Source organism: Aotus nancymaae, unplaced genomic scaffold (assembly GCF_030222135.1).
Source record: "Aotus nancymaae isolate 86718 unplaced genomic scaffold, 86718_ANA_hifiasm-v0.15.2.pri h1tg000115l, whole genome shotgun sequence".
In the NCBI taxonomy this organism is placed as follows: Eukaryota; Metazoa; Chordata; class Mammalia; order Primates; family Aotidae; genus Aotus; species Aotus nancymaae.
In genome coordinates, this window is record NW_026988530.1 from 4,235,333 (window position 1) to 4,259,753 (window position 24,421).

The 24,421-nt window shown below is 41.6% G+C and overlaps 1 pseudogene; it reads left to right on the forward strand.

Annotated features, from left to right (window-relative positions):
- Positions 1-1,848: 1,848 nt before the first annotated feature.
- LOC135272582 (uncharacterized protein C2orf78-like) lies at positions 1,849-7,808 on the forward strand (annotated as a pseudogene).
- The last annotated feature ends 16,613 nt before the right edge of the window (positions 7,809-24,421 follow it).

A 24,421-nucleotide genomic window follows, 5' to 3' on the forward strand; every position in this document is an offset into this window, starting at 1 on the left:
ATGGAGTTTCGCTCTTGTTACCCAGGCTGGAGTGCAATGGCGCGATCTCGGCTCACCGCAACTTCCGCCTCCTGAGTTCAGGCAATTCTCCTGCCTCAGCCTCTTGAGTAGCTGGGATTACAGGCACGCGCCACCATGCCCAGCTAATTTTCTTATTTTTAGTAGAGATGGGGTTTCACCATGTTGACCAGGATGGTCTCGATCTCTTGACCTCATGATCTACCTGCCTCGGCCTCCCAAAGTGCTGGGATTACAGGCTTGTGCCACCGCGCCTGGCCCAGAACCTCACTTTTGCAAGAATAAGGAGAAATCACAGGACATCACAGACATTCCCCCTTTCAGTTACAGCGGGTGGCGAAGAGGGTCAAAGCCTCAAAGCGGCCGAGGCAGGTGGATCACGAGGTCAAAAGATCGAGACCATCCTGGTCAACATAGTGAAACCCCGTCTCTACTAAAAATACAAAAATTAGCTGGGCATGGTGGTGCGTGCCTGTAATCCCAGCTACTCAGGAGACTGAGGCAGGAGAATTGCCTGAACCCAGGAGGCGGAGGTTGCGGTGAGCCGAGATTGCACCATTGCACTCCAGCCTGGGTAACAAGAGTGAAACTCTGTCTAAAAAAAAAAAAAAAAAAAGGCCTCAAAGCAAGGCGCAGACAAGCCAAGCTTGTGATGGCAAAAGTGAGACGCAGAGACCACAAAAGATGAAGCCCACGCCCAGAAGCCATGAGCAGGAAAGGCCATGCCAAGGGACCAAGACATATTACCTTTCAGGAATGTGGTTTTCACTCTTCTTGGCTGAGGAGTGTCCAGGAAAGCCACGTCCCCAGCCCCAGCCACTGCGGGGATGGTGCCATTGGCTCATGTGGGTCCCAAAAACCGCCTACCCAATGCCAAACCAGCCAAAAGCGCCAGTCTGCCACCCTCAGTGCCAGGATAAGACCCGAGACCAAAAGAAACTCGGAAGCCAGCTACTGGAAGCAGAGTCCATTTTCCAAGCATCAGGACACTGAAAAGACCCCTGCTCTGGGAGTTGACAGGAAGTCACATCCATGAGTGTAAAAATGCAAGATCAAGGCTTGGCCCAGAAACAATGCCTAAAATCAAGGGGAAAAAAGAAGAGCAGAAGAGAGATCCAAGTCCAACCTGGCCCAAGGAAGGTAGGATTCAAGGAGAAGAAGTTAAAAGAGAGGAGCTTGGGACCACATCATTTCCTACAAGGGGCAGTCAATGAAGTTAGCTCTTCAGCCAAGGTACAAAAGAGGGCTTTTTAATCTCTTCCTTTGGCCCTTAAAAGCAGCAGTAAATTCATTAATCAGATTCACTGAAATGCTTTTAGAACAACTGTAATTGCTCAGCTTAGATGTCCCTTTCCTTTCTCTGCGGCGGATACTGTGCATGTACTATACAATTATACATGTATAGTATTATATACTATGAAATATGACATATAAAATATAAAAATTAGTCAATGATGTTAGTGAACATGTATAAGAAACGCTGAGATGATCTTGCAGGATTTCACCTCCCTGGAACTCAGCCACTTAGTACTGTTTCAGCTTTCCTACCACCTCTGCCAGCCAATCCCATCTTCTCGTGGATCTGGCCTCCCTATTGGCTATAGCACACTTTTAAACTGCCTGTTTCATGACATCATTCTCTCCCCAAGCCAATCCCATCTTCTCATGGATCTGGCCTCCCTATTGGCTATCGCACACTTTTAAACTGCCTGCTTTATGACATCATTCTCTCCCCAAGCCTATCAGCACCTGGTAGAATCTTGGGGTAGCCTATAAATTTGTCACAGTTGGCCAGTGACCAGTGTGACCGGTGGCCTTCATACTGGACACATGCACTCCTTGGCTTCAGCCACCCAGACATCCACTAGGATCGTCTCTTCATCCCCTGTATCTACAGTTGATGTTTCTTCTTCTCTGACCATGTCAGGTAAAGAGAGAAACTTTCTTGACAGTTTTTCATTCAACTTCTTTCCTCCTAACTTTAGATTTCTTTACCCCTATAGTCCCAAAGAGCTTGGAATAACAGGGAAAGTATTCAAGTAGAAATATAGAGACCTGATTTCAGTTTTGGCTTTGACATTTACTAGCTGTGTGACTTTAGAGGACTCTTTGATTCTCTCACAAAATCTGTTTCCTCATCTGTTACATTAGGATAATAGATTGGTTATTCCCTCTTGCCCCATTTTTTTTCAAATGCTGAGTCTTAAAGGGCACACATCTAGAAAATGAAATCAGACACTTTTGAGGGTGTTTGTTTCAATAGAAACCGAGAGAAAACCTAAGTGGCATAGAAAACTAGCAACATATTCTGTGGTGGTTCATGTGTAACAGTCTCCCTCCACTAATATTTCAACTTCACTATTTTAAATTTAGTGATGTTTTAAATATTCAGCCAGGCACGAGGGCTCACATCTGTAATCTCAGTGCTTTGGGAGGACATCTCCCTCACTAATATTTCAACGTTTCTATTTTACATTTAGTGATGTGTAGTGATGTTTTTAATATTCAGCTGGGCATGGTAGCTCCCACCTGTAATCTCAGTGCTTTGGGAGGCCGAGATGGGAGAATCGCTTCAGCCTAGGAATTTGAGACCAGTCTGGACAACATTGCAAGACTCCATCTCTACAAATTTTTTTAAAAAATCGGCCAGGTGTGGGGGCATGCCAGGTACTCAGGAGGCTGAGGTGGGAGGATCAGTTGAGTGTTTGAGCCCAGGAGGTTGAGGCTGCAGTGAGCCATGTTCACACCACTGGACTTCAGCTTGTGTGACAAGGCGAGACCCTGTCTCAAACAAACAAATAAACAAAAGTAATAGTTACGCTCTGGAGATTCCTCTCTGAACTAGATGGAAAGAGAAAATGAAGAGTACTGGGTTATAAGGAGGCAGATATTCTAGGGTAGGAATTTGGGATTTTAAATGAAAGCAGAAGGACCCGGTCCCCTACACTTACCTTTGGGATATGCTCTGAAGAATAACACAATGATTTCAAGAGAAAATAATGCATTTTAAATTTTAGAAGAAAAGCAGAAAGACAGAGTGAAATCTATTCACAATAGGGCAAAATGAAGTTGGTTTTAGCAAACGCTTACATCAATAAACTATGAAGGAAACAGGCTAGAATAGAGTATCCCTAGAAAAAGCAGCTTATCAGAAGTCACATTCAGTTGTTTTTTTTCTGTTGCCCTTTTGAACATAGATGACACTTGACAGTTTTTAATATAAACATTTTAGAAATGTGTTTTAGAAATGATGCTTCCAGACTGAGCACGGTGGCTCACCTCATAATCCCAGTACTTTGGGAGGCCAAGGCGGGCAGATCACTTGATGTCAGGAGTTCGAGACCAGCCTGGCAAACATGGTGAAGCCCTGTCTCTACTAAAAATACAAAAACTCAGCCATGTGCAGTGGTGCGCGCCTATAATCCCAGCTCCTCGGGAGGCTGAGGCACGAGAATTGCTTGAGCCCAGGAGGCAGAGGTTGCAGTGAGCTGAGGTCAAGCCACTGCACTCCAGCCTGGGTGACAGAGTAAGACTCCTTCAAAAAAGAAACAAACAAACACACACACACAAAACCATTTCTTCTCAAACTATTAGGTAGTATTTTGATTTAGGATAAAAAGCCAGGCGTGAAGAGGGCAAAGAACGACGCTTCAGATTTACCAGTGGCCTGGCTTAAAGGTAAATGCTGGGAAATGTCACACGACCTGTAGAAGCAAAATGTGACAGTAAGGATTATAAAACTGACAGCTGTACTATATTCTGGTAGGCCCAAATTGCCATATTAAAAGTTCTATTTCTCCTGGTTTCTGGTCTGTGCTCAGAGAAAAGAGTCCTAGCAAGGAAGTCATGGTAATGATATTAACATAATGGTAAAACTTAAACAGGTCAATCTGACCTCTCTCAGCCTCAGTTACTCATCAAATAAGGTCCCTTTCTAAGGACCTCCCACTTCTAAAATGCTCCAATTCTAGGAAATAGTTAGGAGTCAATACTCACCCAGATTCTAGGGAAAGATAGGGAAGGGAGAAGGTTGCTTCTAGCCTAGGAAATAATGTAAGAACCCAGACCTCTTGGGTCTTCTGCACATCTGTGCCCATATTGGACACAAAGGAAGTTCATCAGAACAGGACCAAACTGCTTCAGCACTCATGGCCATCATAAAGTGTTTGGCTTGTGGTATCTCAGTGAGTATCGGTATTAGAGGCTTCCTGATTGCAACAACCTTAAGATAATGCTGTTCTCCAAATAAGGTGAAATTTTCTCAATCTCACCAGTTTGTTCATCTCTCTCTTCTTTCTTGCAGAAGATTTCCAAAATATTTCTTTACTTGGAACAGCAAATTATCTGCAGCTCTCTCTTCCTGTGGTGAGCAGTGCGGTTTCCTTAACAGGAAGCATCTCCAACTTCTCCAGAGCCTCTGTTCCAGCTGTTGGCTCAGCATGGCTACTGCCATCAGCCTCTGGCACCTCTTTCCAGCCACGCACAGGCAGTGCCTACCTTTACCAACATTCTAGCACAACTATGTTGTCTGGGGTTAGTGGCCAGACCCACAGTTCTACTTCAGCTGCCTCTTACCCAGGTGTTTTTGAGTGGGACATTACAGCAAGCACAGCAAAGAAGTCATCCTCACTCAGGGACTTCACTGTGACTGTCATCAACCAGAACACAGCTGTCTCTTCCATGTCTATGACAGCCCAGCATAAAACTTCAGATGCCAATATTATGGCCTCTCTGTATCCAACACTATCTGACAGCCTTGTTCAGGGGATAAAATCTCAAATTCCAAATCAGCAGGGCCATAGCCTGTCACTTCCCTACCAGAAAGGAAGCCAGGTCTATTACTATAATCCAGGCACACTGGGGCCTCAACTATCTGGAGAACTTGGCCCCTGGCTGCAATCCCATGGCTCTGTGTCATCTATAGGAAATAGGGCGTCTGCCCATCAACCAGAAATGGTGATGGTGCTAAAGGAGGTTCAGCCCACAATTGTTCTACCAACAGTCTCCACTTCTGCGATGTATTACTCTGTGTCTGCTCAACCCATCACAGAAACCAGTTTTCAAGGTGAGTACAAACAACAAGAAAGGAGAAGAATAAATACAGCATTGAAAGGGAGGGTCAAATTTATAGCTGAGTGGTAAGTCCAAGGATAGGCAGAATTTAAGTCCTGAGACTTTAACCACTGTTCTTGGGCATTGCTCTCCATTTTCAGACTCTATCCAAGAACACCTTCTAAGTGGGAAAGTGGAACACTATAATGGCCATCTACGCCACATTTAAGAGAGTCACAAGAGATATCACACTTTTCAGTGCCCTGGCTGATCAGTTCCCCTGCACCAGACGCCGTAACTTCCTTCCTTAATGTATTACTTTAGTCTCTTTGGAAGGCACTTCAGAAGTTTTATCTTGGCAGTGACCTTCTGATTTTCCTTAACTTACAATAGGATTTAAGACCTTCTGCTCAGAGATCCTCTCCAAAACAAACAGGCTCAGAATCTGTGCTTGCTTATATATTTCATGAGGAAGGGCTCCACTCTCTCCCCTAGTGCATGGTGTAAAGGGTTACCCTATATGAGAATGTGAGGCGTTATAAAACATCTCCTATTTAAAAATCACTTTCACTTTTTATTTGGCTTACAACAACCCTATGAAATTCAAAGAAAGCCAAGAAACAATCATACCAAATGATAACCGGTAAGAGAAAAGTCATTGCCTATCCCCTAATGCAGGGTCTTGTCCACAGTCCTGAAGAAGAGCTAGTAGAAATCCCATGTTAGAAAGGTATCTGATTGCTGCATTGGTGTGTAGGGGGAGCATCTCACTTACCAAGGATTGACTTCTTCCTTGATTCCTTTGTAGTGATGGAAACTTCCCTGGGGATGGATTCTTCCCTGGGATTGCAATCTCCAAGCCAGGCATTTTGCCTGGCACAAACTTCAGATTTCTCCAAGTCCTGCAGTAACGGAAATACCCAGTTATTACTTGAGAGTAATCCATCACCTCAGCTTGGGGACATTTCAACAATAGCTCCAGTCCAGAGTCCAACTAATCTCTTGACACTGTCTCCAGCTCCAAGCCAGGACAAAACCGAGAATAAGAATTTGGATGAGATTAAAAACAAGCTGTCAATGCCTCTAGATGCCTACCAGTTCCCAAAAGAAAATCAAGATCCTCCACTGCTTCCTTTAGAAATCCCTGATATTCACCAGCTTCTGTCCTGCATTGATCCTCTTGGCCAAGAGGAGCAGCCTGTTCCGAAAATACCAATCTAAGAAAGAACAGCTTGAGTCTTGAGGGCCAAGGGATACTTGAAAATGGGATTGAGTCTAGCAGTGATTTTGCGGACATCACTACATTGGCAGAGAATACTCACCTCCCCTCCATCTTCAGTTCCTTACAAGATCTTGACCAACCCAGAAGTCCCTCCACAAAGAAAGTCAAAGATCCCAGTTCCATCAGGGTAAATCAGGTGCAGGAAAAGGCAAGTGTCATAAAGGGTCACTCTGATCAAGTCTGGAAGAACAAGCATAAAGCTGCTGAGCCTATCCAGGGTGCTCCCAAGGCCAAAATCCAGCCAAAGGACCCAGAGAGCCTATTAGAGGGAGAAGTGACTCCTTGCGGTGCTACCACCAGTGACAGCGGTTCTGTGAACAAAGGTAAGTATTCTAGCAACAAACCTCACAAAGCCGCATCCAGCAGGAGCAGCACAACTAAGAGGCCTGGGCAGGAGAAGGCCAAAAGGAGCAGAGAGAACAGCTCCAGGAAATCTGAAGACAGTAAGCAGTCAGGGACCAAAGTCAAGGCAGAAGAGAAGCAAGCCATTCCCAATATGAAGCGGAAGAAAATTCAACCTGAGCTTAGCCAACAAACCATCAAAAAGCCACGAAGCTCCCTAGCCATGCACATGTTAGAGTCTGTGCAAGTTTTCCATGCACTGGGGAAAAAGATCGACAAGGAAACTGGATTCTCCTCCTCCCAGATTCTGGGAAGCTCAAGCAACATCCAGAACACCCAGCCATTCTCAGCTCTCAAACCATGGCGGGATACCCGACATAAGAGGAAAGGCCTGGAGAAAACTCAAGTCAAGGCCCAGAAACGGGATGATAGTGCTGAAAAAGAGTGTCCATCTCCATCCCAGTATGAGTTGCCACCACCTGGAAAGGTCAAGTGGGTACCTTTGCCCTTTCCAACCCTGGACAAACCTCAAGCTCAACCTGTTTCTTGGCAGCCACACCCTCCGGCCTCACATAGGCCTGCTGTGGCTTGCCCTGCTCGACCTGGTTCTACTAACTCAGCTCAGTCGACTACAGTCAGTTCATCCCAACCGGCTTCTACCAACACATCTTTGACAGGTCCTGCCAGACCAGCTCAGCCAATTTTGACCAACGCAACCCAAGCCAGTTCAGCCAACCCTAACCAGCCTCCTACTGCCTCTCAGTCTGCTGCTTTCAGGCCAGCACCCTACAAAACATCATCTTGCTCTTCTCTCCAGCGGGAGCCTGTTTCCACTGCTGTGACCAATCTCCAGTCACTGCCCAAGAGTCAAAATGAATTTCTAATCCAAGACTTCAGCTTACAACGCAGGCCGTGGAGGAAACCCAACATTTCTGGGCCAGTAGTGTCAACACCCATCACAAAAGAGCAGAGGCCAGAGCGTGAGGCCATGAAGAGGAAGGCTCAGGAAGAGCGTGAGAATGCTGCCAAATACACCTCTTTGGGGAAACTGCAGTTCTTCATCCAAAGGGAAAAAGATATGGCAATTTCTCAAGACTATGGCTGCAGAATCTAAGAGCTGCTGAGACTGTTGGCTTTACTTTGGATACCAGCTGGTTTTCCAAATAGATAGATAGATACTAATTTATCCATTCTGATAATATATTTTTAAAACTTAATGAAGAAATCTAATAGAAGTAATGGATAAGTAATAAAGAGGCTTTTGAGTTTTGAGATGCTGTTGACTCAGGGTTTTCTTTTGGGGGTTGGATCAAAGGGTGCCTTAGAAGGAATTATGGTTGGGCGCGGTGGCTCATGCCTGTAATCCCAGCAGTTTGGGAGGCCAAGGTGGGTGGATCACCTGAGGTCAGGAGTTCAAGACCAGCCTGGTCAACATGGTAAAACCCATCTCCGCTAAAAATACAAAAAATGGCTGAGTGTGATGGTGGCTTCCTGTAATCCCAGCTTCTCAGGAGGCTGAGGCAGGAGAATTGCTTCAACCCGGGAGGCAGAGGTTGCCGTGAGCCGAGATCACACCACTACACTCCAGCCTGAACAACAGTGCAAAACATCATCTCAGAAAAATAAAATAAAATAAAATAAAAACAAGAAGAAACTAATAGATGGATGGTGGGAGAATAGACAGAAGAACTGAGGAAAGAGCAAGGAACGTGGTCCAGGACTAAGAAGGTCAAAAGGGGAGAGATTTCATGGGCTTATACAAAGAATCAGAAATGGGGGAAACGGCAGAAGTAAGATGCAGAATCTGAGGTTAGGACTGCAAGAAAAAAAATTGTATAGAAGTTGAAAATGGCAGAAGATAAGGTTGGGTGGACCAAAAGAAATGTACAAAATCTCCCATGGATGATGGCGTATCAGATAGGTGTTTTAGAAAATAAGATTCAGGACTCATCTCCAACAGGTTTGGGTTACCTTATACATATATGATCACAGTTGACAAAGGTCAGTAGAAAACAGGGGAATCTACCACCAGGGGATGGGCAAGGGCTCACAGTTCTAGGTGCAGCTGACAACATGGGGCACAGCCAAGTGAACTGCAGCAGCTTGAAGCTGACCCAGAAAAGACCATGGTGTATAGATCACCATTGACTCACCACCTATGCACGGGCCAGTGAGATGCACTACTTCAGTTCAGCTTCACAACAACACACAAGACCACCAACACTGTGCCCCTTTCCTAGTGAGGTAAACAGCAATATAATTTTTCCTTAAGCTTTGAACGCAAAAGGGAACAATAAAGAAACCTCATTAGACCTGATCTAATTAGAAGTCACACCTGTAATCTTCAGGCCAACTCTGGTCTCCAGGTGGAATTCCAGGACAGGTTTGTATCACTGGGTCCATTCCCAATAGGCTGGATAGGACAGTCCGGAGTAATTGTCAGGATACCACCTTCTTCTCTCCTGGGCTGCTCGACTGGCATTTGGCTTCACATTCCAAGTGCACCTCCTGAATGAATAGTCTTCTCTAGGGAGACCAGGAGGAGGGATATGGCCTCTTTGGTAAACATTTGGATTCTGCGAAAATGTTCTTAAAGCAAAACAAAAAGTAATAAACCATTACTAGGATTAATAAAATAATTTTTATTTATTTTAAAATCATATTTTAATAAAATATTTTAAATTCATATATTTATTTACAAAATAACATATACTCTATTGTTTCCCACCTGTGTGACCTTAGCAGATAAACTGATTAACTTTTATTTCCCTAAGTTCCTTATAACATGGGGCTAATAACACTTTCCACCTCCCTGAGCTGTTACAAAGTTAAATTAAGAAAATACATTTCAATTACCCACAATGTCCTGGCACAGAGTGGATTCCCAGAAGCCTTTCCACCTTTCCCTACAGAGATAGATGCATGAAATGCATGCCCATACTACTTTACTTAAATATTTTCTCTCCCAAGTCTGGTAGGGTTGACATAAAACACAATAAGCTATTTAGTACTGAAAACACACAGCTACTTCCACTTTATAAACAAATATACATAAATTATAAAATATAGAACAACTTTAACCATGGTACATGCAACAAACTTGAAAAAATATAACATCAGAAAATCTTATATAATTATACAAAAGAAAAATTGGAAATCTCAGAAAAGAAAAAATAACCCCCTGCTGCAGAGCCCTCAATCCCACTTAATATAATTCAGTTAGTTAGCATTTCCTTTTGTTCCTTTTCCCAGCATCTTTTTCTGACTGTTGAATCACAGCCTATTATTTTCACTTATCATAAATGAGCTACCACTTTCAATGGCTTTATAAAATGCTATAGTATGGATATAATATTTAGCTACATTCTCCACTGTTGGAAACACAGCAGCTACAAGTTTTTCCATGACTGCATGTGATGCTGGGATTAACACTGCAAAACGTTGTATCTTGAGCTAGCCTAGGGTCTGACACATGGTAAGGAGTTTGAGAAATGTGCTGAAGGATTAATATAGCTTTTTCTGCATTTTGAAGTATTTCCTTAGCCTCAAAATGAAATTACTAGGTAAAGCATTTTTATGGCTCTTGAAGTTGTGCTTCAAAAGGCTTAAACCAATTTTCAATGCCACTAGCAACATGTTTTTAACTGTTTGTTTACATCTTTTAAAAATGTCAATTTTCAGTCCAGGCATGGTGGCTTATGCCTGTTCCCAGCAGTTTGGGAGGCTGAGATGGGTGGATCACCTGAGGTCAGGAGTTTGAGACCAGCCTGCCCGACACAGTGAAACCCGTGTATATTAAAAATACAAAAATAAAATTGTGTATTTCAAAATAACTGCAAAAGAAGAATTTCAATATTTCCAGCATAAAGAAAACTATTTAAGGTGATGAATATCCCAGTTATACTAATTTGATCTTTACAAATTATATTAATGTACTAAGTGATCATATGTATCCTGAGAACATGTGCATCTGTTATACAACAATAAAAAATATTTAAATAGGCAAAAAAAAAAAAAAATAGCCGGACGTAGTGCTGCATGCCTATAATCCCAACCACTCAGGAGGCTGAGGCTGCAGAATCTCTTGAACCTGAGAGGTGGAGGTTGCAGTAAGTCTCAATTAGACTCAGTGATGTAAACTACAGCCCTGGTAAGATACTAACAGCTTAATTGCAATTTTGGACTGTGAATTTAAAAAAAAAGAAAAAAAGATACTAACAGCTAAATCTGCAATGAGACAAACCCATCTATCTAAAAATAGAATGCCCATCAGTAATTAACTTAATTATACAAAAAGGGAGTGAAAGCAACAACAGGCTATGAGAAGAATGAAATTTGTTTCTGAAAGAAACAAATGAAATGCCTTCACTCTTGATACTGACTAGTAAGGACAGTTTCCATAGTACCTGAGTTCCCAAAGAGCTTCCATTCCTTCTCTCATTCGGTGATCCACACCTGCCACAAGTCTACGTGCCCTGTGAAGTACTCAGGCAAATAGCACTATTCACACTTCACCATGAAAAGGCAAGGCTTGGAGATGTAAGTCACAGCAGGCAAACAGCACAAGACTAGAATAAAGTCTAATATTTTTCCCATTACACCACAGTATTTCTTACTCCATCCTTTTAAAACATATGAGAAATTAAATTAAAAACATGCAGTTTATCTTTGTAAAATTTGTGTCTATGACTATGTAGCCCATCAGCTTGGGAGTCTGAGGCAGGAGAGTGGCTTGAACTGGGGAGGTGGAGCTTGGGGTGAGCCGAGATCAGGCCATTGCACTCCAGCCTGAAGGACAAGAGCAAAACTCAGTCTCAAAACAAACCGAACCAAACCAAAACAAAACAAAACAACAAAAAAACAAAAACAGATTGGAAGAAAACAAACAGGAGATGCAGTAATTAGAACCCAATTGCAATATGTCAGCCAAGACCTGTATTAGGGGCTGACTTTTATTTATTTATTTTTTTTGAGATGGAGTTTCGCTCTTGTTACCCAGGCTGGAGTGTTTTGAGACGTAGTTTCGCTCTTGTTACCCAGGCTGGAGTGCAATGGCATGATCTCGGCTCACCGCAACCTCCGCCTCCTGGGTTCAGGCAATTCTCCTGCCTCAGCCTCCTGAGTAGCTGGGACTACAGGCACGCGCCACCATGCCCAGCTAATTTTTGTATTTTTACTAGAGACGGGGTTTCACCATGTTGACCAGGATGGTCTCAATCTCTTGACCTTGTGATCCAGCCGCCTCGGCCTCCAAAAGTGCTGGGATTACAGGCTTGGGCCACCGCACCCGGCCCAGAACCTCACTTTTGCAAGAATAAGGAGAAATCACAGGACATCACAGACATTCCCCCTTTCAACTACAGCGGGCGGCAAAGAGGGTCAAAGCCTCAAAGTGGCCGAGGCGGGTGGATCACGAGGTCAAGAGATCGAGACCATCCTGGTCAACATGGTGAAACCCCGTCTCTACTAAAAATACAAAAAAATTATCTGGACATGGTGGCGCGTGCCTGTAATCCCAGCTACTCAGGAGGCTGAGGCAGGAGAATTGCCTGAACCCAGGAGGCGGAGGATGCGGTGAGCCGAGATCGCGTCATTGCACTCTAGCCTGGGTAACAAGAGCGAAAGTCTGTCTAAAAAAAAAAAGCCTCAATGCAAGGGGCGGACAAGCCAAGTTTGTGACGGCAAAAGTAAGACTCAGAGACCACAAAAGATGAAGCCCACGCCCAGAAGCCCCGAGCTGGAAAGGCCATGCCAAGGGACCAAGACATATTACCTTTCAGGAATGTGGTTTCCGCTCTTCTTCTTGGCCGAGGAGTGTCCAGGAAAGCCACGTCCCCGGCCCCAGCCACTGCAGGGATGGTGCCATTGGCTCATGTGGGTCCCGAAAGCCGCCTACCCAACGCCAAGCCGGCCAAAAGCGCCAGTCTGCTGCCCTCAGTGCCAGGATAAGACCCGAGACCGAAAGAGACTCGGAAGCCAGCCACGCAGAACTCCGGCGTCTCGCTGTTAGGCATGTCGGTTGTGAGGGCGTAACCGCGCAGGCTTACTGAGAGGCTTCATTTGTACCCAAGACTTTGGTGGCTACAGCGCCCTCTTTAGGCAGAGGCCGGTAGCACAGGTCAACGAGGGTGTGTAAGTACCCTTCAGAACTCAAACAGTGTGGCACAGGGAAGTCCCTCTGTCCCTGCCCCGTACCTCCTCTGAGCACCCCTCCCTGTCCTTGTGTGTTCTAGATATTGAGACAAGTGCTTACACTCAAATTTTGCATATCGTGTACAAATATTTACTTTCACACATATATATATCCTTTTTTTTATTTTCTCAAAATGTTATTTTGCTATGGGTTTTGCAAAGGATGTTCTATTTTTATACAAAAGGAGCAACTAAACATATTCTACAATTTATTTTGAACGCTGATTTTCCCATCAATTTATGCATACTTACATTCTATTTTTTAGTGGCCATAGGGAATGTATTGGATTATGAGTAACATAATTAAAAGTACCATAATGTATTGAGCCAGTTCGATGTTAATGAACCTTTTGTTGTTTTCAGGTTCTTTTGAAATCTTGTTACAGACAATACTACAATGTGAACATCCTGATACACATACACAGCTATAACTAAATTCCTAGAAGGAGAATGTCTAGAAGAAAAAAAGCATACAAACTTAAGATTTTGAAAGATACTACCTAATTATCCTTCACAAATAATGTACAAACATCTGTTCCCATCACAGCCAAACTTTTATTGGGTTCTATCACATACCAGGTATCATGTTAGAAGTGGACAGAATATAGTTAGGTTTTAGCAAGTGCCAAATATAACTCAGAGTGAAGCTCAAATCCAAGGTTTCCACACAGTCTCAAGCATAAAGATCTGTACCTGTTAGAAAAACACTGAATCTGCTACAAGTGGAACAGCAAAGGAACGGCATGCACTACAGCAGCTCTGGAAACAGAATAGAATACTAAATTTCAGATTAAACTGTGAGTAATTAGGATTGCAGATTTTTAAATGTAACTTTTACTTCTTATTTTCTATTTTATGGAAGAATCTTACATATATTTTTAGTAATCTTTGCACCCATTTTAGAGTTGGGTGAACCAAGGATCAGAATGGTCAGAGTTATTGAATAAATGAATATTAATAGAGCTAGGCCACTAGATTTATTAACACTTTTGAGACAGTAATATTCCAACCAGTTTTAAATACATAAACATTTACAATTCTGAAAATTTCCACATCATTAAAAATGTGTCAATATACATAAATTGTTAGCTGGTGAAAGAAAAAGACATGTTAGATGAACAAAGCGAATTTACAATTAGGAATATTCAATTATTTGTTGTTGTTGTTGTTGTTGTTGTTGACGACACGGAGTCTCGCTTTGTCACCCAGGCTGGAGTGCAGTAGCATGATCTCAGCTCACTGCAACCTCTGCCTCCTGGGTTCAAATGATTCTCTTGCCTCAGTCTCTCGAGTAGCTGGGACTATAGGCCTGTTCCACCATGCCTGGCTAATTTTTGTACTTTTAGTAGAGATGGGGTTTCACCAAGTTGGCCAGGCTGCTCTTGAACTCCTGACCTCAAGTGATCTGCCTGCCTTGGCCTCCCAAAATTCTGGGGTTACGGGTATGAGCCACCGCACCCAGTCCACATTCAAATTTGACATTAAATTATAAAATATTCTGGCCGAGCCCAGTGACCCCAGCCTGTAATCCCAGCACTTTGGGAGGCCGAGGTGGGCTCATCACTTGAGGTCAGGAGTTTGAGACCAGCCTAGCCAACATGGTGAAAACCTGTCTCTACTAAAACTACAAAAATTAGCCCCAAAATTAGCCAGATGCTGTGGCTCACATCTGTAGTCCAGGCTACTTGTGAGGCTGAGGCAGGAGAATGGCTTGAACACAGGAGATGGAGGTTGCAGTGGGCCAAGATCACACCACTGACCTCCAGCCTGGCTGACAGAGGGAGACTCCATCTCAAGGAAAAAAAAAAAAAAAAAGATCAATTCAGGTATCTCTAAAAGCTTACCACCAAGGAAAATGGTTCTATCCACGGATTTTCTTCCCCAGACCAGCTTATTCCACACCAAAATCACCAGCAACTCAGCCCTAACTCATTTATCACAGTTATAAGGAAGTTAGTGAGAAAAGCACTAACTAGGAAAACAAAAACCAAGGCAATCCAAGATAACTTGAGCTGACTGCAGACATCTCTTTGAGCACACAGCACAACTCACAACAGTGCCTTTTTCACAGACCGCTCTTTGATTTCCTCCACAAAATCTATCAGTCCAAGATAGTTCATGATGTCTCAAAATAAACAACCATTATGAGAAAAACATGCAGTATGTCTTGCAACGTTGTGTTCCTTAAAAATGTGACAAGGAAAAAACACGTACAGAAACCAGGGCATTTAAAAGCAATCTACAGGTCGGGCATGGTGGCTCATGCCTGTAATCCCAGCACCTTGGGAGACTGAGGTAGGCAGATCATCTGAGGTCAGGAGTTCCAGACCAGCCTGGCCAATATGACAAAGCCTTGTCTCTACTAAAAATATATAATTTAGCTGAGCATGGTGGCAAATACCTGTAATTCCTGCTATTGAGGCAGTAGAATTGCTTGAACCTGGGAAGTGGAGGTTTCAGTGAGCCGAGATTACACCTCTGCATTCCATCCAGCCTGGAGAATAAAGCAAGAGGCAGTCTCAAAACAAAAAACAAACAAACAAACAAAAAGAAAACATTGTTAGCATCAGGCCACAACAAACAGAACTTGAGGGAAAAAAATTATATAAGCTGAAAATGAATTGACAAGAGAGTCACTATTTTGTACTCTCTAAAAGAGAAGAGAAAACAGAAAACAATGAGATGCAATGCAAGTTGAACTTTGAGTTTAAAACAAATTAAAATATCTTATAATTTATTAAGAGTAAATCAATCCTTGAAGAAAATTTTATTGTTTTAATCAATTCTTTTATGTATAAATGTTTTCACCATCTAATTTAATCTCTAGAAAGACCATTATAAATCCCTTTAATTAGACAACTTAATCATAGAACTTTTTTTGATTTTTTTTGTTTTTTAGAATGTTTTCCTACAATACATTTTTATTGAAAAATACTCAAATAATGAAATATCTATTATTTTAATATAAATTTTGATTCTAAATTATGACAAGTTTGTGTACAAGTGTTTATCCTATTGCATGTACCTAATTATTTCATTTTAATTGTTTACTAAGATTACTTATGAAAACTGAGATAGCTATTACTTAAAGTTTTGAAACTCCCCATTACAAAATTATAACTGAGACAATAAAAAAGATATGACCTAACTGACTCCATCTTACTGCTGACCTCCAAGCTGTCCTTGTTCATTCCTGGGCAGGTCAAACTAACTTGGAATGAAACTTGTTTATAGTTTAGCTTTGAATTAAAGATGTTAACAGTCCTTTCCCAAACAAACTTCCTTATTGCCTAAAGCCACAAGATTACAAACTATGGTAATTTTATTAAATAATTCAAGATGTGGCTATTTTCATGACACCAATATCAATGTCTTATTTATTAAAAATTGCATAAGAAAAACCTTCCCATTTTGGGTTGCATTTATAGTTTTATAATCCCTATGCCAAATGTTGACACCTTATAATATTTGGCAGGGATAAGTATGAAATTGTTTGATCAATAAATGGAAACAAAAATGTATGCTGACAAATTTTAAGAAATTTCTACTATTACTTTACCAATAATCTCAAAGTTAGCTTATTTATTAAAGATTTTACTTAAGTCACATGAAATTTTAAAACCTTTGACTAGCCTTTCCCTTTTCTCTGATGAAGTATTTGATTTAAAGACTTTTATTTTGTTAAGCCAATTAATTAGAGTTCCTTCATATATTTTAGTAGTGAAACAATGTGTATAGAACACACAAATGCATAGATGTATTAGGCATACTGATAAAAGTACCTCTAATAGATTCCTAAGACCTCCTTTTTTTCCCCTATCTTAGACTTGCAAACTCTTGATAACCTGTTTCATTACCCTGGCAGTTGTCAGGCAAACAGCCTTAAATTTGCATATTGAAGGAAACAACTCTTAGATGAAAAATCAGATAGCAAAATTTACATCTCAAGGTACAGAGAGTAAAGGTCTGGTGTTACTAGGGAGAGATTAAAGATAGATGCCAAATCAAACATAAAATTACAGGATCATATAAGGAGACCAAGTTTATTTAGATAGGGACTATCTATCTTCTAATGGCATCTCTGAACTCTGGGCAGACCCCCACACTCAATCCTGGGTCTCCAGAAAAAGAGAATTATTATGAAGCTAGACCACATGATGCTTTTACAGTGCACTTCAAAAAAATTTTTTTAAACAAAAATATTTGTTTAAACTTCATTTCCTTAAAAACCCAAGAGTAGCCTCTGTTGCAATAACTATTTTAGTCAAAAAATCAGGTAACACAATACAAAAGCAAGCAGTTTAAGAGCCGACATAAACTTGTCTGTTGTCTGTTTGGACAACCCTCTTCGAGTTCCATAAGGACAAACAGTGGTTTTTCCCCAAAAAGATATCTGGTGCCTTTTCCATTTTCTTTAAGGAACCCCAGCCTACTATAAACTATTTTAGGTCCCTCATGCAGCAGAAGGTGCAAGAGAAGGGAGAGACAGCAGAAGAAATTGAAGAAAACAGAATTCAGTCAACTGAGATGAAAAAGACATATGCTCCTAAAAGAAAAAAAGGAACACAAATAACAAAATATATGAAGGCCTTTTAAATACAAATACATACTCATGAAGACATATGTATACACACATCTTGAATGTTAGCTTTTAATTAAGTTGACTTTTAACCATTGAGCTCCTTTAAAAAAAATTTTTTTAGTCTACCATATTTCAGCTAGGACAAATTGTTGCTGTTTCAGAAGTCCCAAGTATCAAACCAGAAAGGGCTTGATTTAGGAACCAAACCTATGCTGTAATGGAGAAAAAAAAAGAAGGCAGAACCCTTAGCTATGGAACTGCAGCCTGGAGCAACAGCCATTGCTCTTTCAGTTTGGCCTGGCTAGCAAAAAGGTGGCCTTGTTATGTAAATAAAGCCCCTCAAGTAGGCAAAAGCAAAATTTTTCCTTTCTTTTTTTCTTTTGCTGGACTTTTTCGTCCCCCCACCACACCATCTTTTTGTTGTTGTTTTCTTGTGAGAATTTAGGCACTTCACAGGCCTTGTTCCCCGTAATTTGGATCTTTCCTTTGGATTTGATCAACTCAGAGTTGATCAAAACAAACGGGGTAAGTATGGAAACAACAAAAACAGAAACAAACTAACACTTTATCTTTCCAAGCTAGTTCAAAGGACTGACCCAGGCCCTGCAGAACATCTGTGTACTTGTCCGGGTCATCTGAAAATTTTCCTAAGTCCAACTTGATTTAAGTCAGAAAGTGAGAAGGGAGCATGTACTTGGTTGGGCCAAATTCCCCTCTGCAGCCTGTAGAGGGCAGAGTTTGAGCCTCCTAGTAGCCTGAGTAGCCAGTAGGATGTAAGTTACAAGCTTTACATAGTGAGGATTATATCAGAGAAAAGGGAGCTTGCACATAGAGGCCTTCACTCCATTTACCTTCCCTCCTACAGAAAATGTATAATTGTAGAAGAGGATTATAATTTATATGTCCTCAGGATTCTCCACTCTGAAGAGGGTATCGTGGCCAGGCTGTGCTCCAGAAGAAGATAAGCTGTTTCTTCTTCAAAGATTGTGTGTCAAATTGGTCCCAGTTATCCAGGATACGCTTTAAGGGTGACTTTGCCTTGGGAAGAGTAGCACCCTTATGAAATTAGATCCATGGATAACCATCCCTGGTTATTTCTGGTAATTGTCAACCCTGGGATGTTCCCCAGTGGCACAGCACTTTATAGTTTTTCTTTTGCCCTAGATGTGTGATTATCTTGTGGGCCTTCTCCATTTGCCTGATCACACTTACCAGTGTAATGGGCATGTCCTCACTGTCTAATGTCCTTTTTTGTCCACCTTAAAAGACACGGGGACTGCCAGGTTTAGTGACCCTATACCGGCGTGTCCTTGAGTAACTACGCCAGTGAGGCTTAGGCGATGGGTGCCATTTATATTCCCAAGCAAGGGTCTAATTAATATAGGTCTGACCATAAAACTGCCCCGGGAGGATAAATTCCTAGAGATGGGTCTCTAAACATAACAGTCTTAAAGAAGGTAATGGCTGGCCACAGGGCCATGGCCGGGACAACGCCCTCTGGGCCAAAGCCTTTTCTCCCCACTTTCCATCATGAGAGTATGCCCTATCGCTGTGAGCCCTCCAATTAACAATTTGAGTCTCAGACCAGGTCTGACTATAGTGCTCTAGATGGAGATGTTCTGCCACATGAAGAGCCAATCCTAAACATGAAAAATGGTAGGTCCTGGCACTATTTGGTTGGATTGGGAAATTGCAGGTGACAGAAAATAAAATGCTCTGTAGCCTCCAGTACCCACTGATAGACCCTGGCTATGTTAGGACGTAGCCTAGTACTGCAGATGAAGGGAACTGATCTTGTGTATTTATACTGTAGGTGGTCCTTGTAGGTATAGGCCTGGGGACGCCACAGGCAAGGGTCCCTGGACTGCCACCCCAAGAGCAAGAAGGGTAATGGCATCAGGTGCAGGAAAAATTTTAGAGGAAAGAACCTGGAAGGAAGAAGTTTTCCACATGGATATCTGGACCCAAGAGGTTGGGCTCTGAGAGGCTGAGCAGTGTTCGTGTGGGTGGCTCTCTTAGGGGGGGTCTAAGCAAGGCCATACCTCAACCAGATCAAACTGAGAATTCAGGACCATTACTCATCATCCCAACCGACCCTTGGCTTGGCTCAGAGAAAGAGAGAGTGGAGAGAGAGGGAACTGGTTCCAGGCAGACCAACACTCTCAGTTCTGAAGAGCTGGGGGTTGTTAGCCATTTCCCAAAAAGCCTGACACCCGTGTCTTTAGTCCAACACCTGCACTTGTCGCTTTTAACTGGCTGACAGGTGCCAAGTAATATACCTCCTAAACAAATTTAGAAGAAGAAGGACAGATTAGCAAGTGAAAGGGGTCCAGAGTGACTCACCACGCAAAAGTTCGGAGTTTCTCCTAGCTAGCTCGCCAACAGATGTAACTGGATTAGATGCAATTAGATTTTCTGAAACTCAGGTTATTGGCCTCTTCAACCCCTATGAATGGGGAAGAGGGCCTTGGTGTCACGGTGAGTGTTACAGCTTAAATATAACTCATGGACCCAAACACTGTGCAATAGTGCAGTTTCTTAGGCAGAGCAAAAGACAGCACGCTGTGGAAGGGGACCTGGAGAGGGTGCTGCTGCAGGCTTGGGTGGCTGGAGCTTATACCCCTGAGTTATTCACTCGCCATTCTTGTTCTTGTCCATTGAGAGGGGTTTTTTCAAACTTTCTCTGGATCAATTGATCTTTGAATACTTTTCTGGATTAGTCACTGTTTTCAAACCTTGAGTCACTGAGCCTCTGCCTCCAGCGACCAGAGGCAGGAAAAGTCCCTGCCCTTGAACAAAGCCCCTAGGAGCCAGAGTAGTAAAAAGTCCTGCACTGGAAACAAAGCCCTAGCCAGCCAGAGGCAGGAAAAAAAAAGCCCCTAGCTGGCCAGAGGCAGGAAAATTTCTGCACTTGAAACAAAGCCCCTAGTCAATCCGGGAAGTTTCTCTAACACAGTCCCTCAGTACCAAGCACCAATAGAATATCCGTCCAAGGTCAGGGAAACCTTCAATCAGAATCCCTTCATGGTTACCAAAATGTGAACTCTGAATATCTGAGACAGGTCTCAGAAATTTAGAATGCTTATTTGGTCAAGATTGAGAATGCATGCCCATAACAGCCTTGGGAGGTCCTGATGACATGTGCCCAAGGTTGTTGGGGTATGTCTTGGTTTTATACATTTTAGGAGACGTGAAACGTCAATCAATATATGTAAGATGTACATTGGTTCTCCCTGGAAAGGTGGGACAACTCAGAGATGGGGCTTCCATGTCACAGGAAGGTGAGAGACAAACAGTTGCATTCTTCTGAGTTTTTTATTTGCCTTTCCAAAGGAGGCAGTCAGATATACATTCATCTCAGTAAGCAGAGGGATAACCTGAATAGAATAGGAGGCAGCTTTGCCCTAAGCAGTTCCCAGCTTGACTTTTCCCTTTAGCTTAGTGATTTGGGGGCCCCAGGATCTATTTTCCTTTCACACAATCCCAGCAATTATCGACTGGCACATCTGACCTTTAGCATAATTAAAGAAGGGAGCAGTGAGATTGTGGGCATGCACTGGGCTACAGCTGCGGTGACTGGCAAAGCCTGCAATAACCGCTGGGCCATCTCACTTTCTCAGTACCACATTACTCTTTATTAACATATTTTAGCCGGGCGGGGTGGCTCACGCCTGTAATCCCAGCACTTTGGGAGGTCGAGGCGGGTGGATCACGAGGTCAAGAGATCGAGACCATCCTGGTCAACATGGTGAAACCCTGTCTCTACTAAAAAAAAAAAATACAAAAAATTAGCTGGGCATGGTGGCGTGTGCCTGTAATTCCAGCTACTTAGGAGGCTGAGGCAGGAGAATTGCCTGAACCCAGGAGGCGGAGGTTGTGGTGAGCCGAGATAGCGCCATTGTACCTGGGAACAAGAGCGAAACTCCGTCTCCAAAAAAAAAAAAAAAAAAAAAAAAAAAAAAAACAAATAAATATTAATATATTTTACTGTAAGCCTGGTGGAGAGTAATACAAATGGAAATAGCAAAAAGACACTGAAGAGTACTAGCTGTGAGAAACTGCTGAAGTTCTAAATGAGCACTGAGATACTAGGCTCTGCAAAGAAAGTTAAAGGAGGATAGCTGATTTCACATTGGGCATATCTGATATGTTTTATGAAGAAAGAAAGTTAATATGTCTATTTTTCTGTAAGACTTATGAGTCTGGAGCTTGAGAAAACTGTAAATTGAAGATGTATATTGAAGAATGATAAGTTTATAGAATAATAAGCTTTATACACCATCTGTCCTATAAAGCCACGAGAGTGGAAGAGATTCCTCAAAATCAAGATCCTTTTTACATTAAAATAACAGGGGCAGATTAGATTTTAAAATATTAATTTTATTAGGTATACAATTGTGACTTGGAAATTATTGTCAAAATAATTTCAAGAATACCGATAAGTACACCTTTATTAACTAAGATTAAATTCAATAGTTACTAAAAAGCACCAGTAGAATAAGTGAGTTCAGATCAATATTTAGACTAAAATCATAACTTTGGATTCCCACAAAAACATATTTTTTATCAGCAACTTTTAACATTTTATGGTACATTACTATTTTTATTTTATAGTTCCTAGTCTACCATCTCAAGGAATGAAAGTTAGGAATTCAATTCAATAAGCATTCATTGAACTGCTAGTATTTGCCAAGTATTGGAATACAAGATGAAAAGTATAGCAGCTGCATATAAGCCTTCTTTGTTTTATCTAATTTTTTGAGTGTCTGCTAGTTTTCAGATATTGTCCTGGCACTGATGCAATAGTAAACAAGAGAAACCCAACCTTCAAGTGTTCACATTCTAATAGGTTTTAGTCTGAGTTGTTTAATGTATGTTGAATCAGCACAGGAAGATGAGTATTCTTATGTAATGGTTACTTAGACAACCTGACAGTCTGAGTTAAATAGCCCATCTACTTTAAACAGCACATTGCTTAGTAATTTACATCTGTGTCCTCCAAGTACAGGAAGGAGGTTATCATTTAGTCAGTATTATATAATGCTGACAAATTCTTAGTAAACATTCATGTACTCCCACACCGTATAAAAACTTCTTTGGTTTGCCTTTGGAACTAACAATGTTGTTAATTCCAATATGTATCTACATTAGTTAATCATTCACAGCTTAGATTTGTATCTTCCCCTTAATATAGAAATACCTTTCAAATTTTAGCAGTAGCATAATTTTCAAAGTTCTCTTAGGTGAACATCTGCCCAGTCCATTTTATGTAAAATTGTGATATCCCAATCTAGGTAAGACTTCCTCTTTATAGTCCTGGAATTCCAATTCCAGTAGCAGAGTCTTTTCTGGCCACTCATTCAATCTTTTGACCAGATTTTCAGGGGAAAACTGACATTACTGTTAGAAAATATTTGGCATTTAGTACCAAGTCACAATGCACATATTCTTCTCCCCTTTCTTTGAAATCTAAAATGGTCAAATCTAATTATCTTCCTAGAAAATAGAATGTAACAGGTATTATATTAACTTGAAACAATAGTGAATGGAATATTAAAGGTTAAGATATACAAAGAGTCCTTAAAAGATGAAAAACCAAGGACAATATTAACACATGCTGAATAGGCCCGCCATGGTAGCTCATGCTTTTATTCCAGAACTTTGGGAAGCTGAAGCAGGGAGATTGTTTGAGCCCAAGAATTTGACCAAACTGGACAACATAGTGAGACTTCCATCTCTACAAAATAAATACATAAATAAATAATTAGCCAGTCATGATGGTGCATGCCTGTGGTCCCATTCACTCAGGGGCTCAAGGTGGGAGAACCACTTGAACCTAGGAGCTTGAGACTGCAGTGAGCAATGATCATGCCATGGCACTCCAGCCTGAGTGACACAGTCAGACACTATTTCTAAAAAATAATAACAATAATGATAAATAAATTAATTAAAATTTAAAATGTGTTAAATAGTAAATTCCTTTAAGTCCACAAACTATATAACAAATTATCACTCTGAGAAATTATCATCATTTCTGGTTCATGAATACTGTTTTTAAGAAGAGGGTTTTCCCTGAGGCATATCAGAGTTCATTTTGTATTTTTTCATAACTCTGTATTCTTTATTTTTTACCAAAACACACATGGTCTGGTCTAGGTCCCATTGCTCGCTGCACAGAAAGCCAATCACTAAGATGACAAGTATTGCCAAGGAAGAAGGCTTTTAATTGGGTGCTGCAGGAGATGGGAGCTCAGTCTCAGATCCATCTCCCTGACTGACTAAAACTAGGAGATGATATAGCAAGAAAGAAATGTAACAATGTTTAAGAACTAGGGAGGGGCTAGGAAGCAAGCATGATGAATGAGGGGCCTCACATCTCATTGTGTGGATGTGGTGGTCTGGTGAGTTTCAGTTTTTTGATGCTTTTTTTTAAGAGGCCAGAAGGTCCCTTCCTCCAGGAAAACAAGTGTAAGCTTCAAGCTTTAAGACCAGAAAGGTCAATTTTTATGTTTATCCAAAAGAACCATCTATGGGACTACTGGGGCAGTTTCATATGTTTGTAGTATTAGAGAACTTTACAAGATTCCTGCTTCAGTGACACTATCTTCATTCAGTGTAACAAAGTCTAGATTCCTTAGTGGTTATTTCTGCAGTGGAGGAGAAGGGATTGTGTGTTTCCTCATGTTTTCATTGTCTTTTGTAATACATGTACTACTCAAAAATTTCTCCCTTTGCTACATTATTTTTGACTACCTAATTTCTAAGAGCCACTTCTTTCTGTTTTGATGTTTTCTCCTACAGAAGCTGTAGGTTTCAAAAGCTGTCACTTCACATCATACATGCTGTTAAGTCCCTTCCCTGCAGACCATGCTCTGGTCTTTTTTCCCCACAGACTTACTTTTTGCAGTTGATAAGGTCAATCTTACGGCCATCATTTTCTTTCTTTCTCTCTT